We start from the raw sequence: 15639 nt of genomic DNA on the forward strand, positions 1-15639 counted from the left end.
TCTGATACCTCAACACCGAGGTCACTGTTTAATTCTTTTTCTAGTTTGAACATTGTAACTGTACATGAAGAAGTTGCTCTAGAAATAACTAGATTGCCAAATACCATGATCCTTGTCTTTTGGAAAGATGGTCTGATGCTCTTTCTATGGTATCTAGGAGGGAAGTGATTAAGCCAGGATTAAGGACTGCCTGGCTAAAGGTTAGTTGGAAGCAGGAGACCACTAGGCTACAATTTTGTGGTACCCAGTGTTTGTGAACAAAGAAGCAGCTTCAATAAAGGAGACTGAGGAGCAGTTGTAGAAAGGATAATAAAAATCATCCAAGCCTGTGATTTCATTACACTGGCACAAGGAGCCCATTTCCTTGGAGAAACTTAATGTCTGGGTGGTTCCATAGTTTTAAGTACATTCACGATGATGCATTGCTTTTAGCAAATAAATGAAAAATGTGCTTGAATATCTTTATATTCTTTTCATAATATTTCTTAATATATGTATCAAAACTCACACCAAAAGCTGAGTTATGGCTTATAAAAAGAGAATTATTGTTATTATTTTGACATCAGTCTGTAAGTCTTTGGCCATAAGTAAGTTGGCAAACACTACAGGATACGGCTTTTCAAAAATAATACAACTCTAAAGACAGACTGAGTAAAAAAAATTCATTCTTATGAACGATGGCTGGACAGCTAGAGGGATGGCTCAGTTAAAGCATATATTTCTCTTGTAGCAGATCCAAGTTCAGTTTGCAGCACCCATGTGGGGCAGTTCACAACTGCCTTGTTACTCCAACTTCAGGGTGTCCTGTGTCCTCTTGTGGTCTCCACAGGCACATATGGTTTAGCTCATATACTTACGCGCACACACACACACACACACACACACACACACACACACATGCATGCACACAGAGGAAGAGAGAGAGAGACATATTTTTTATTTAATTATTTTTATTTTTATTAATTACAGTTTATTCACTTTGTATCCCCCCTGTACCTTCCTCCTTCCTCCCCTTCCCTCTGATCCTAATCTATCAGGTCTCATGAGAGATGTATTTTTAAGAGAAAGATGACCAACAATTTATGACTTGACATGTATTTGGTTGGATGCTCTTTAGTCTAATTTTCAGTGAGTACTGTAAGTCATTCTAATTTTATATATCAATAAGCTTTTTGAATATTTCTCAATAATAAACACACTTATTACAAATAAGTCCTTCCTCCTTCCTTCCTTCCTTCCTTCCTTCCTTCCTCTTCCCTTCCTTCCTTTCTGCTTCCTTCTTTCCTTCCACCTTCCTTCCTTCCTTCCTTCCTTCCTTCCTTCCTTCCTTCCTTCCTTCCTTCCTTCCTTCCTTCCTTTCTGTCTTCAGTGTTGATGGTGGGAACCCAGGGCTTTGCATGTGTTGAGATTGCGCTCTCTCACCGATGTATATCCCTGGCTCAGTTTGGCAGTCTTCTACCATAACTTCTGGCTTAGAGCTATTCATTTAGAGTCAGTTCTTGAGAGCTTACGTAACCAGAGATACCATCAAAGCAGAACCAGAGAAGAATTTAACAGTGTGGTTTGTGTTGCAAGTTTTCAAGAAGGATTTAATGAAGCCGGACAATAGCTTCTGCCATGTATTTCTTGTGAATATAATGAGCTACTTTCTTATGGTTTGACTCTTTAATTATATACATCAAAATACAAATCATTGGCCAAAGAATTTCAAGCATAAAATTGTCCCTTTCCAAGTACCAAAGCAGTATTCAGATTTTAGCAATCCTGCTTGGTTGTCAGTACATCAAGGCTGGTGCATAACTACTATTGTCACACCATATAACTTTGAATCCCTTTAGGAAGGTGCTGCCTGCTCGTGCTGACAGTCTTTTATTTTCTTTTGTTCTTGTTCCAAGCTATTGCTGTCAGTTACCAACTCCCAGAGTCTTATTTCGTTGAGTGAATTTTTATACAAGAGAAATTTAATTTATAAAATAAAGTGAAATTAGAGTCATACATTGAAGCACAGCAAAGAGAGAACTGCAGGGACCCTGTGTCTACAGATGTGTCCTTACTGAGGGTCCCGGTGCCAAGTATGTCACAGCACTGAAGAGAGAAGAACTGCAGGGACCCTGTGACTGCAGACATGTCCTTTCTGATGGTCCTGGTGCCAAGGACATTAGAGAATTTTCGATGACTATCAAGTTTCCTGTTCAGGCATTTTTTTTTCTTAGCTGAGAAGATAAAATTGTATATACAGTCATACACTATGATACTTTAAAATATGTGTATCTTATGAAATGTCTTGATCAAACTCTATAGTATATGTCTTACTTTGTCAACCTGTTTAATGTCTGAGGACACTTTAAATCTACTCAGAGCATTTCAAGGATGCAATACCTTGTTATTAACTACAGCCACCCCTTACTCTCTTCTGCCTATCCAATTGAAATTTCACATCCTTTGACCAACATCTTCTCTTTTTCTCCAGCCACTGGAAACCAGCACCCAACTCAATGCTTCTCTTAGACCATTTACTTCAGATTCCACATGTAAGAAAAAGTCTGCAGTATTTCTTTCTGTGCCTGGCATGTTTTGTTTAGCAGTCTGTCTAGGTACACTCACATGTCACAACTCACAGACTGCTCCAACACATCCATCAAAATAAAATTCTGCTGCTATGTACTACACAATAAAAGTAAACCATGCAAAACAAAGGCGCAAAACACAAAGCATGCAAGCTTTCACCTAAATGACTTTCTAAGACAAAATAACAATTAAAATCATAATTATGCATCAGAAGAACAATAACAAAAGCTTACATTATAAATGAGTACAAGCAGTTCAAAGCTAATGTGAATCTATGAATAAATATAGAAAAAACTGAACTATGACTTCAATTCAGAATGTTCTGGAAGACATTTTAAAAACTCAAAAATTTAAAAAAATGTATAAAAATAGTAGACTGCAGAAAGAACGAGTTAATGCTTTAGGAAAAATAAACCTCAGAAACTATATTCATGAAATAAAATACTTTTAAAACAGAGAAAGGAAACACAACAAGATATAAGTGATGGACCAAGTGTCAGGGCACACAGAAAGCAGAGGCAAAAGAATTTCGCCTTGAGATCATTTTAGTTGACCAGCAAATTCCAGTCAACCTGAGCTTCAGCATGAGGTCCTGCCCCATCTCCCTCCCACCTTCCAAAGAGGAGAGCGCTACAGTGCTAGTGCATTTGAAATGTTCCAGAAAATAACATATTTTGTGAGAAATTCTAAAAAAAAAAAAAAATAAAAGTATGATAGGAACTAAAACACACACTTTGAAAAATTATTTCTTCACAAAATTCTAAATAAAATCAAATGACATTACAAATGCATAAGAAAAAAGTTTGATATTTTCATAAAAAAATGTGATCAAGATTCAAAAAGAGTAAAGAGTTATCATGGGTAGTTATGAGGCTTTTATGATAGTATAGTTCTGAAAATACAACTGCTTTTATGAGTATAAAAGTGAAAACTCAATGCGTATTACATTATTTAGATTAATAAGAAAATAAACATTACTTAAAGTTGTTTTTTTAATTCTGAGAGTGAATCCTTTCCCTCTCATATTTCAGACAGAAACTTCATGATACGGTTCAGGCCAGCCTGCAACTCCTGGACCTCTGCTTCAGCCTCCTTAGTGTGCTAGATTACAGGAGCGTCCTCAGGCACGCATCGGACAATTCTTGATTCATGTCTTACCGCTGGTCCTCGTCAGCTACCCAGCGCGGTGGTTCCATGATGTGTTCACTTCTCACTCGAAGCTCTCTTCTACCTTTTATCCTTTCTGTCCTGCATATTATCCCTCTGACTCAATTTATCTTTTAAGTTCATAGCGGCCATTGCTTGACGCGACACAGTGAAATTACATACGTCAGTCCGCGTGTACAACCAGTGTCCCAGCCCCCCCTCCCTGCACATCCTTATTCGAGCTTCACCCCATTCAGATTCCCAGACAAACCAATTACTCTTGCAAACAGATTTTTTTCCCTTTTAAAAAACTCTTTATACTACGTGTGTGTGTGTGTGTGTGTGTGTGTGTGTGTGTGCGTGTGTGTTACTGATTTTAAAAGCCGGAGGCTTGGGGATTCTAATACTGTCCCAGTTCAGGACAATCAAGGGTGTGCCACTGGCATCGACTCAGCGCATTGACCGCTAGAAGATTCTAGAGGCAGCTGTGGGTCAAGTTTCCATGTTATCCCCTGCTGTCAAGCTCTCCCAGCACCGTTCAGTCAGCACCAGCCCGGCCACCCTGGCAGTGTATTTCTGAATGCCTGCTTCAGCGAGGCTGCAATGTTGTGCGCTGGGCTTGCTTCTCAGTTATATCAAGTGATTGAAGTCTTACCCTTTTATTTTTGTCATTTCTGTGACTTTTTGCTCATGTTTATTCTAATACTAGACATTATTTTACTTCAGATTTTTCCAGGTTTTACTGAGACATTTTGTTATTTCTGCATAGACTTAAGAATCAAATTGTAAATTCCATGAACAATTTTGGAGTAATTGTGTGAGGGTTAAATTAAATTTTAGCAGCATTTTTTTTTTTTTTTCTATTCTGTCCTCCCTTTGAAAGCTTCATTCTTGTGGTTTGTTCAGCATCACGGACTCCTGATTGCTTTTTCCACAACTCAACAGGGATCTTTAAAATACATTTTATGTCCTTTTCTTATTATCTTACTTAAAAAAAAAACTTACTTTAAATGAACACAGAAAAGATATAAATTATATGTATTACTGGGGTATCCTCTGATATTTCGATATAAGTATACATTGCACGTGTAAGTCAGGTCACACATATCTTGGCAAACGTCTATCGTTTCTTTATGACGAAAGCATTCAAAATCCCATCTGTAGCTTGGAAAAGTCAACAGTACCTTACCGTTCTGAGTAGATGCAACACGCACTAGAACTTCTTGCTGTTTCTTTTTTTTCCCCCGGGGGAGGGGAGCTGCTTGCTGAGGATCAAAAGCACACTGTACATGTGCGCATGCGCTCGGCATGCTCTCTGCACTGCTGAGGCTGAGTCACACCCACGGGGTTTGCTGCTATCTAAGCGTAGCTCAGGAGACACTGATTAACCTGCCTCCTATCTCTCTTCCCCTTTGCTCCCCACAGCTGCTGACCTTGCTGACCCTGGGTTTTCTCCTCTTCTCACAGCAACATCCTCTGAGCCACAAAAAGTTGCCCATAGCCTCTAAAGCGAATCACAATTTTTAGAAATCTCTCAGAAGAAGCTTTTGACTCCTTCCTACATCTTTTTTTTTTTTTTTTTTTTTCAATGCAGTTTATTCAGGAACATTGAACAATCCTCGGACCCCGGGGAAAGCCAGCCCACAGCTTAAATAGCCTCTGGGTAGCCAACCCAGGCGTGCCACGGGGGCAATGCAGATAGGTCCACATACATGGAAGCAAGCCAGATCCTTGGCCTTAGCCAAATGTGGAATTGTTCATGACAGAGAGCACTCACCATCGGGAAGGTGGAAGGCGGAAACCAGCTCCATCTTTAAGGCATAGCATTCCGCAGCTCTCTACAGTTCCCCCTTTTTGTTTTAGACGCATCAGGCAAGAGTAGAGGTCTGATCTCTGATATTAGAAATAAATTGGGACTTTGTACAGATGTTCATTTAGGTGTCATCCACCCAAAGAGCATCAGACCGTCCGATACCTTTTTCTCAGAGGCGGGACCTGGGGCATCAACCCGCATGCAATCAGACATGCTCTTCTCTGGGTCGAAAGCGGCTGACCCTGAGTGCAGTGCTTAGCCTTGCATCCTGAGCGTATCATTTTAGCTTTTTATGGTAGCCAACCATGCTTGGGGAGAATGTCCTGCTTCAATGGCTGTAAAGGCCTGAATGATCATGGCTGCATCACACTGTTGTGAGACTCTAATCTTGCATATATACCACAGGCAAACCAAGGAGACCAACACCAGAAGGCCTGCTCACGCTCCCATGCCCGCCCATTCCTTCAGATGATTCATGGCTGCAGCAATCCATGTTGATAATCCTGTGGCTAGTCCTGCATCCACTCCGGTAGAATTTACTGTGACAATGGCCACTCTCAGCTGCTCCATCGTAGTATCGAAATCTGTCTAAACAATTGTCGAGCTATATTTTAGGTAATTGGACTGGAGAATTCCTTCCTACATCTTTTATGGACTACTGTTTTTCACACTGGAAAAAATGGTGCAAGAGCCAACACTGATTCTAGTGAAAACCAGACACAATTCCATTTCTAGTAGATAAGTACCTAGAATAACGAGCCAGAATTCAAGGCAAAGGTCGGTGATATGTGCACAGCAGCCTTTGTTCCTCACCACAGGAAGCTCCAACTGCAGCAAATGCTATTGGTTTTTTTTTTTTTTTTATCACCACAAATAGGACTTTTTATTTGTCACTGTTAAAAATCTGGCTTTTAAATAGATTCTTGGGCTGGTGGTTCATGTCCATCAGCTTGCTAACCTGTCTCGTCGCCAGTCACTTTTCCAGAACTACCACCTTCTCCATGGAGCTCCATCAGTTTTCCCACTTCAAACATGTTCAAAATTCAGCATTTTCACTTTCCTAATGACATCATGAAGAGGATAAATGGCCTGGCAAGCCTTTTCTATGTCTTTTCCAATGCTGCCAGGAATCAACTTATTAACCACTTCCTTCAAGTCATTTGCCTGCACTTCTCGGGTCATGATTTCCATCATCTTCTTCCAGATCTGGCAGACTTGATGTTGCTCCACATAGGATGTCTTGCTTATCTGGTTGTTGCATTTTTTAGTGAAACCAGCACACACACACACACACACACACACACACACACACACACACACACAAATGGAACAAGTCACCATCAGTCGCCTTGACATCAACATGAGCTTCAATCATGGTCTGCCTCATTTTGACAATGGAACACAGTTTTCCCAGGTAAGATCCATGCTGTGGAAGTTAGTCAGACAGTTTTTGCCCTGGACATCCTCAGTAATTAGTCTGAATTTTCTAAATGCAGCTTCATCATTCTGCATATCGTCAAGGCTCACTTCACACACACGACCCTTGAGGCTATCAGATGATGTTTTGGTTCCTTGAGTCCTTATGACTAGTGTTTTCCCAATGTTTCTAATATTGAGCGTAGCAGGAGCTTTCACATCGTACCAGTCTTTTTTAGAAGATGGATCAACCACTTTCTTCTTGGCTCCCTTCTCCTCGCCTTTTGTCAGGTGCTTGTTCTTGCTCACTGCCATCGTGCTGCTCAGAGAGCCAAAAGGGAAATGCTAGTTTTTATTCCTCATCTTACAAGAGAAATTCACAAACCAGCAAGGAAGCTTAGAAACCATTGTCCTCTGACTTATAAGCTGTTGACTCAAGAAACACAATTTTTATGTCAAAAGGATAAGAGACTTCTCATTTTGGAGCCAAGTACAAGTGACCATGGCCTTAGAACACAGATTTAGATCGACATAGTACACATTCCTATGTTTGTGACATTTATATGGTGACATAATAAAGTCATAATACTTTTCATATACAGTGGTCAACACAGTTGGTCTCTCAGATTAGGCCCCAGGTGCTATGATTTGATGACATCCTTACTTTTGAACTGCTGGGTGATTGGGATCTGCTGAGTTAGTAAATTCAAAAAGGTTTTACCTGATAGTTACAAGAATGTAAGTCAGACACAGAAGTAGACAAGAAACGGCTGTCACTGGGGCTGAAGACAGAAGGTCCAGCATAAATTATTAGGCCTTTGATCTGCAACATTTTAACCTTTCCATGATCACTGAAGTTCTAATCAGTTTATCAACCTTGTAGAAGCTTCCCTTCCATATAAGGTGTAGTTTTCCATCACAAAACAAACACAGGATGAGGTCTTGCCTGGATTTTATCTGGGACCTAGAAGAGTGTCACAGACTGTTTGATCCCTGCCTGTGTTGAAGGTGATAACATGCTCTGTCTTGAATGACGATGTTTCAAGTAGCCAGTAATTCATCGTGTGCAAACAGAGCCGGCGATCTGTCACTACCCCTGAGATTGTGCTCTGTCCACACCAGCAAGCTCTCAGGGATATGGACAGCACAGCATTATGAACTCATGCCACTTGGCTCAGCAGATTTGCCTTTTGACCTAAGTGGAACACAGACATACAAAGGCACCTGGACCAGGGTGGCCTGGCTGGTCCCATCAGCTAGACAGGACCTGTCACTTGATGGTATGCCTTGTGTTTTTCCTTTGATTTTAAATGAATTCAGAGAATATCAACATGAGAAAAGATTGGCCCATAACCAAGAGAAATCAAGCAGAAACAGCTCAATTCCAGTCATGTTTGAACATGGAAAAAATATAAATATGACTCAAGCTGTGAAACATTCAACATTCTTCTCTCCTCGAGAACAATGGTGCCTGTGGTCCTCCTATCTGCAGGCTTTCCTTAACATGAGCTGAGGGGCATTCCTGCTTCCTAACAGCTCATGCTCCAGACCAGTAAGTACCTTGCATCCTGGAGTCTTCCCCAGAATCCCCTAACATGAACCTCAGTGTCTTAGTTAGGGTCACTATCACTGTGATGAAACCCAGAGGCAGGAGCTGAGGCAGAGGTCATGGAGAAGTGCTGTTCACTGGCTTGCTCAGTCTGCTTTCCTACAGGACCCAGGACCACCAGCCCAGGGATGGCCCCATCTGCAATGGGCTGGGCCTCCCCCAGCAACCACCAATTAAGTAACTGCCCTACATTTCATTACATGTTTGCCTACTACCCAGTCCGATGGAGGCATTTTCTCAACTCTGGTGACTTCCTTTCCACAATTCTAGCTTGTGCCAAGTTGACACAAAATCAACCAGAACATTCAGCTCCTTAATAGTGAGTTTTATGGAGGAAGATTCTAAAAATCAATAACATATGGAATCTCAGTGAATTTAAAACTCTTTATGTAGGTACTGGTTGGGTAAGGAAAGTGAAAGCTGTCATTTTTAATAGAAGAGACGGCAATTTCATTTTTGAAGGAAGTAAGTGTAATCAAACATCTAGCCCATTTACCATCCCGTTGATTAAATAATCTCAATGTAAGAGAAAGGAATAATAGCATAGGACTGAGCTCCAGATTTTAACAGTGACTTTCAATATGAACAGCTGATCACTCACTGCTTATGATGTCTCACACTGAAATTAAACAGCACTACTTACTTTTGCTTGTGCTGACTTCTTTCACAAATCAGCTAAATGAATCTGTGTATCTAATATGGATGAAAGGCCAATATTTTATATACATTTCTTATCATGTTTTTTACACCTAGTATAGGGATTGCTACATTGAATAACTTTAGAATTTTCATCCCAAACAGTAATTTTTGTGATGCATCTTAGAGCAAACAGACACGTAAGGTGTCAGGAGGTCAAACTAAGGGAAAACTAAGATTTCTGAGGAAATATTTGAAATGTGTAAACAGAAAGTTCTTTGTACACCAACTGCAGCCTAAATTAACATTATGAATATGATTCGCATATTTAGATCAAATCAGAAAACCAACCAACCACCCACCCAACCAACCAACCAACCAACCCACCCACCCACCCCTGAAACGCCAGGATGTTCCAGCAGGCAAAGTGCTTGTGTCATCCCCTCACCAGGTATAGGTCTGACATACTTCACTGTGACATATTTGGCCTCAGTTCTCCTGGGTGCCAGGCCTCTTCCTCTTCCAAGCTCATGCTTCTTCAATTTGTCAACACCAGTTGCAAAGGCTTATTTTCTTTCTCTCTCTCTCTCAATGAGCATTTTAGCTCTGCAAATTCTTTCTGTGGACATTCAGGCACATGAAGGGGTGAATGAACAAATGAAAGCACCTTCTGAACTCTGACAGTCTGTATCCCAGCACAAACAAGATGAAGGTGCCTTTGTTTTGTTTTCTTTTTTTGCTTCAGAGGAAATGTCTGGCAAGGACAGCCTACCATCTCAAGGATGTAGGTTTTGTTTTTTTTCCCAAAGCTGATTGTTGTTTGAAAGGAAAATGTGAGAAGAGAAGGCACGGTCCAAAGCTGCAGGGTTCGACTACACATCTTCAATGAGATGCCATTCTTTCTATGCTGCTTCTGGCGAAAACCCGAGCCTCATTTGCCTCATCAGTTTGTGCCTGGGGCACTGTCTACTGTGCCTTCTTTATTCCAATTCCCCTCTAAAACTAAGAGATACATTAAACTGACAAATGTCTGTAGATAATTTTCAGTTTATGTGCTTCAATAAAGCACAACAACAATTCTTGTTTTTACACCCAGTCTAACCACAGGAATGCTGAATGATCAGATTCTTTTTGGCTTAACAAATATTTATCAAGGACATTCTTTAATGAAGTAAGAGCGATTTCGCATACCATGTGGACAGCTGAATGTCTGCTGAAGGTAAGTGGGCACTGTGCATATGAAGCAAATAGAAAATGCCATTATTGAAGTTAAAGTCCTCATCAGACGATGTTTGTGGGAATTTTAGATGGTCAGTTAAAAAGCTGCAATTGGTAATTTTCTCAGAAACCGGAGAGTTTCAAACTCTTTAAATGTAAAGGAACCAGGGCTTGGTGGTTGCTTGGTTTGGAGATCTGAAGGGTGGTTTTGGTTGTTTCCATTGGGAGAAATGGAAAGATGAAGGAGGGTGAGCAGGTTTAGACAAGAGCATGGGGAATTTGGCATGGAATACTTTGACCTTCAATACTTCCAAGAACCTGGGCCTTGCCTTGTGGTAGAAATGTCAGCCATTTGCTTATGGAGAGAGCTGGGAGTATGGACTGGAAAATAGTTTTGGAGTCATTAGCATTTATACTAAAGTACAGAAATCTGTAACAATAACAAGGTGCTTTTCCTTGCATTTTGCATTTGTCCATGGATTCTACTTTATGTCTTAGGTAAGAAGGCTCTCAAATAGATATTTTTCCCTCATGCAAATGAATGAGGACCATGTAATCACATTGAAAAAATATCTTTATTCTAAAATTCTCTTATTTTTTCAATTTCCCAATGGACCAGATATTTCTGAAGTTCAGAGTCATATACTTGTTTGATAAGACTCCTTTGTTTCTTCTTTATGTTTTTGCATTCCAAGGAAATAAACTTTGCCAAGATACTTAGTAGGCAGTAAGCAAAGTCAAAGTCACACAACCAAGATCAGGATTAGAAAGATGCTGTTGAAAAGCACTTCATTTCACTTAATTGGAGATGGTAACACTGCTTCCTTGCAGATTTTATTTTCAGATTAAATCATAAAAATTCATGTTTTCCTGGGTCTTGAAACACCCTAGCACAAATATTGATAAAATGCTAATTAGACTTCCAACACATTTTAACAAGGGTTTCTGAATTGCAGGGGAAAATAAGATATGTCCTATAAACAAATTCTGTATAGCTTCATATTATCCTGATGTTTTAAAAGGATGTGTGCTCGTTTGAAAAACATATAACACTCCTTGGGAGTTTAAAAGAAAAAAAAAATGGGGAGCTATGATTAAATTCTCTTGTTAGTCTAACTTAGAAACAATAAACAAATTTCAAAATAAGTTCTATTAGAAGTGACAGACACTGAAATTATAGACTCCAGAATATTTTTGTCCTCACAAACATTTGCATGTTTTTTAGACTCAGAAAGAAACTTCATGTTTTTAGAGATTAAAATCAGTTTTATTTTTTACTACTCTCAGGACGAAATCATTCGGAAACATCTGTTCCCTCCAAAAAGGCAGAAATCCCACAAACTCTCAGTTGACCTACTTCATAACTGTCTCCTAAACATGCTGAACTGGCGTAAGTGTTGTTATGCAGATTTTCTTTTTAAAGAATAACTTAAAATGTTCATTGTTCATTGATGACTAAACTATAGTGACACTTTTCCAAAGATGATGCAACTTTCTACTTCAAATCTTTGTAAGACCAAGATTTTAAGATCCACAGAGATACTTGGGAAAGCACCAGTTCTTTTCTGTCTTTAGGGTATGGGATATTTTTTATTAGCTTGGATTAAGAATCAGCATTTGAATTCATGTCTTTTCTCTGAGGTTTGCTGCCCTCTGGTGACTGGCTTCTTCAGCTCAAGCCTACTAATACACAATTAATTTAATTATTATCTAAATTAAATAATTACAGAAGGGCCAACATTTACAGAATTGGAACATAGATATACAACATTAGCTTTGTCTTAAGAGTTACCTCACTGTCTCCAAGTGTGAATTTCAGGTTCATTCACCATAACCAATGAGGTCGCTGAAAAGAGAAACTTGATTTCAAGTTATTGAAAGAGACATGAAGGTGTGATCTGGGTGTTTCAGGGCTGAAACAAATAAGACACTTAACGTAATCATAGTCACAATCTTTTCAGATCTTTAAGCTCATTTGTATTACATTGAGTCTAATTATTACTCAAGGAAATAATTAGAAGCCAACTAAAATAGACTACTCTTTCAAAGTTGTTAATAACTTCAAAATAAACGACAGCAGAAATGAGGAACTCATCACATGACTATAAGTTGAGAAGTTCTTATAAAATAAGTGCGTGAGTCTGTGGATATTCCTACAGGCAGCGTCCACGCTCGTCTCTGTGTGATTGTGTGTGCACGCATGAAGTGTTCCAGTTTCTGCCACACCAACAGAAAAATTCTGGTACTGGTCCTTCAGATTTAGACATGTTTTCTCTTATCCTGTGGCTTGTTCTTCTTTTTTATTAATAGTGCCTCTTAAACAGTGTAATGTATATTTTGATGGTAAAAATGAGAAAAAAAAAACCCTTCACAGATTATATAGTGACACAGCGCACTTAGATACAAAATACAGTGGCCTGTGAACCACAGTGGGTAGGAAGCATATGAAGGGAAGAACCGTGTAATTCAGAAAAGGCTTTCCTACCACTGGTAAACAAAATAAATCTGTTTTGGGGTGTGACTGATGTTTGTACTTGATTGATGAATAGTACTGTGTGAGGAATAAATTGAAGGAAGCAGTGTGTGCATTTGTGACAAGGCTTGGAGAGACAAGAGTGTGATTTTCAGTTAGCCTTGCTCAGAGTGCAGCTGGGGCTTAGAGATGTGGCGTGCTTGGCTGAACAGCCACCTAGCTATCATGAAAATTCATGGTCCGAGGCAAGATTTCAATCACTGCCACTTTCCAAAAGGTGAAAGTTAAAATTCCACCTTGAGCGTTCTGAAGGGGAAGGTCTAGGACACAGTATTTAGGGTACATTAGTGAATGTGGAGGCGTGCAAATATGTAATTCCTCAGAATTTCGTGTTGTTTCACTGTGCCTGCTACCACAGTTTCCTGGCAGTTCATGTGCATGGGCCTCACAGTTTAGGTGGTGGGCTGTCCCTGAATTCATGTATACAAAGCCAGTGGATGAACAGCTGACAGTCATCACTCATTTCTTTTTGAAACACATACCAGCCAGAATTAGACTTTCCTCTAAATGGGCATTTTGTAGAGGTTTGAACATCCTTTCCATCCCTTTGTCTCTGCTTTAGAGACTTTCTCTCTGTGTCCTCTTTTACAGGCTCTCTCTCTCTCTCCAGCTCTTCTTGTTTTCTCATCTTTCCTTGGACCTGAATTTCTAGTGGCTTCCTGGTGACATCAGTTGTTTAGTCCGTTGTCAAAAGCAACACAATTGGAAAGCTTCTTATTACTGATGGAGACCAAAGGACCAACACCCTCTGTGGCATGCTAAAGAGGGAGTGCTATAGACTAGCCAGTTCAGTCTTACACGTCACTCATCGTGAAACAAGGATTGGAAATCACGCCCTCTGCCCACAGACTGGACTTCCTGTCACTCCAGCACTCCATCCCCTGTGAACTTCTGGTATGTATCCTATGTGATTGCTTTCAGAGCGCTGTTCAGTCATCACGGTGTTCAAACATGAAGTCAGTTTAAAATTTCATTTTAAAATGTGATCAAACTGTTGTATGTAGTGACATATGCCTTTAGTCCCAGCACTTGGGAGGCAGAGGCAGGGAAATCTTGATGGTTTTCCTGCTGAGTTCCAGAAAGGCCAGGGTTACACAGTGAGACCCTGTCACAAACAAACAAACAAGCAAACAAACAAAGAAAACCCCCAAAGCATCCAACCTAAAAACCCAAAATGGTCATTTTGTTCTTGGCTGTAGGCTTTGCTGTGTAATAACTTTTGAACTTTCCCTTTTTTAAAAAACAGTTTTAATCAAGACTATTTATAACCCTGTTAAGAATGTCTGTAAGATTTATAAGCAAAAATAGCAGATTTTCCCACATTTATTTCTTTTTGTGCTTAAGAACTGTTACAATTCTTTCTGTGCTTTAGAACTCTTATAAGAGAACATTTTTTTTTTTTTAAATCAAACATTTTAAGACCCATTTCCTCTGAGTTTCACATCCCTATGTCTGGAACAGCGGCATGCACTTCATTTCCTGTTTTAGGTAATAGTTCCTTGCTTCCTTCCTTACAGCATAAGAATTTGTTTCTGTAAATGGTAATCTTTTTCTCTTGTCATCCCTCTCCTACCCTTAAAGTAATTATTTTAATTTTTGGTGAATGAACACTCAGTACTTTCATTATTTCAGTTTTGGGTTGGATAAACACTCAGTGGTATTTACATAACTGTCATTCACTGACTCACAGGAGCTCCATAGGGTCACCCATTTTGTCCTGTGTACCTGTAGGCTTTCTCAGAAATTGGTAGTTGTTTTTATTTTTCTTAATAAGTCCCTGTGCCTTTAGCATTGCTTCACTCAAACACCCTGAGAACAGAGTAAATCCACCTTTAACAATTGGCCTTATTGGATGAGTCACCAATTTGTTAGTCTCAGAGACTTTCTTCCTGACAACTCTCAGCAAAGCTCTGACCTAAGGGGAATCTTTCTAAAGCTACTGCAAGGCTGCTTTCCTAGTTGTCACTGTGAGTAGTCTCTTCTTTCTTTCTAGAGCTACTATCTGAATCCCATATTTCCTATTTTTGGTTATCCTGTAATTTCCTCCGCTTTGCTCCCCTCCCCTTACCTTCTCCCTTCCTGCCTTTCCCTCTCTTCTCTTTCCCTCCCTTCTCCTTCTCTATTTCTGCCTCATTCTTTCCCTCTATTTCTTTTGGAACTTACCTATACGAGAAAGTGAAAAGTTTGATTGTGTCTTTTTATTGAAACAGTTTGACTGCATTTGCAATTCTAGAATGGGCAACACTGAAGGCATTGTTGCATTTTGACCAGGTTCCAATACTGCTGCTTAGATATTTGATATCATTCTGGTTTTGTGTTATGCTCTCTATCTCAGGGCCCTGGAAATTTATAGCACTGCTAAGTGCCTTTTCCGTTATAGTGGTGAATTTCCAGCCTCTTCAGTCTGTTAATCTAGCACTGCATCAAGAAGGCTCCCTTTTCCTTCTTCATTTATTTCATTTTCCCTTCTGTCCCTTCTAGTTCTCTCTTGTTTGACTGTTTGAACTCTAATCACAAACCTCTACATTTTTCATGTCTCCTTACTTATTTTTCATTTTGTCTCTAAATTATAGCTTCTGGGAGGGACTTTCGTTTTTGTTTTTTTTTAGAAAAAAATTTAAACACTTTATTGTATAGAACTTGCTATAAAAAAAATCTCACAGCTGGATTAACAAAGCCACAAAACAAGAACTTGTTCAG

General features: G+C 39.6%; 1 pseudogene; it reads right to left on the reverse strand.

The window, feature by feature from the left end:
- Positions 1–6438: 6438 nt before the first annotated feature.
- On the reverse strand, positions 6439–7258 carry LOC110564002 (small ribosomal subunit protein eS1-like; annotated as a pseudogene).
- Positions 7259–15639: the final 8381 nt, after the last annotated feature.

Source organism: Meriones unguiculatus, chromosome 2 (genome assembly GCF_030254825.1).
Source record: "Meriones unguiculatus strain TT.TT164.6M chromosome 2, Bangor_MerUng_6.1, whole genome shotgun sequence".
Lineage (NCBI taxonomy): Eukaryota > Metazoa > Chordata > Mammalia > Rodentia > Muridae > Meriones > Meriones unguiculatus.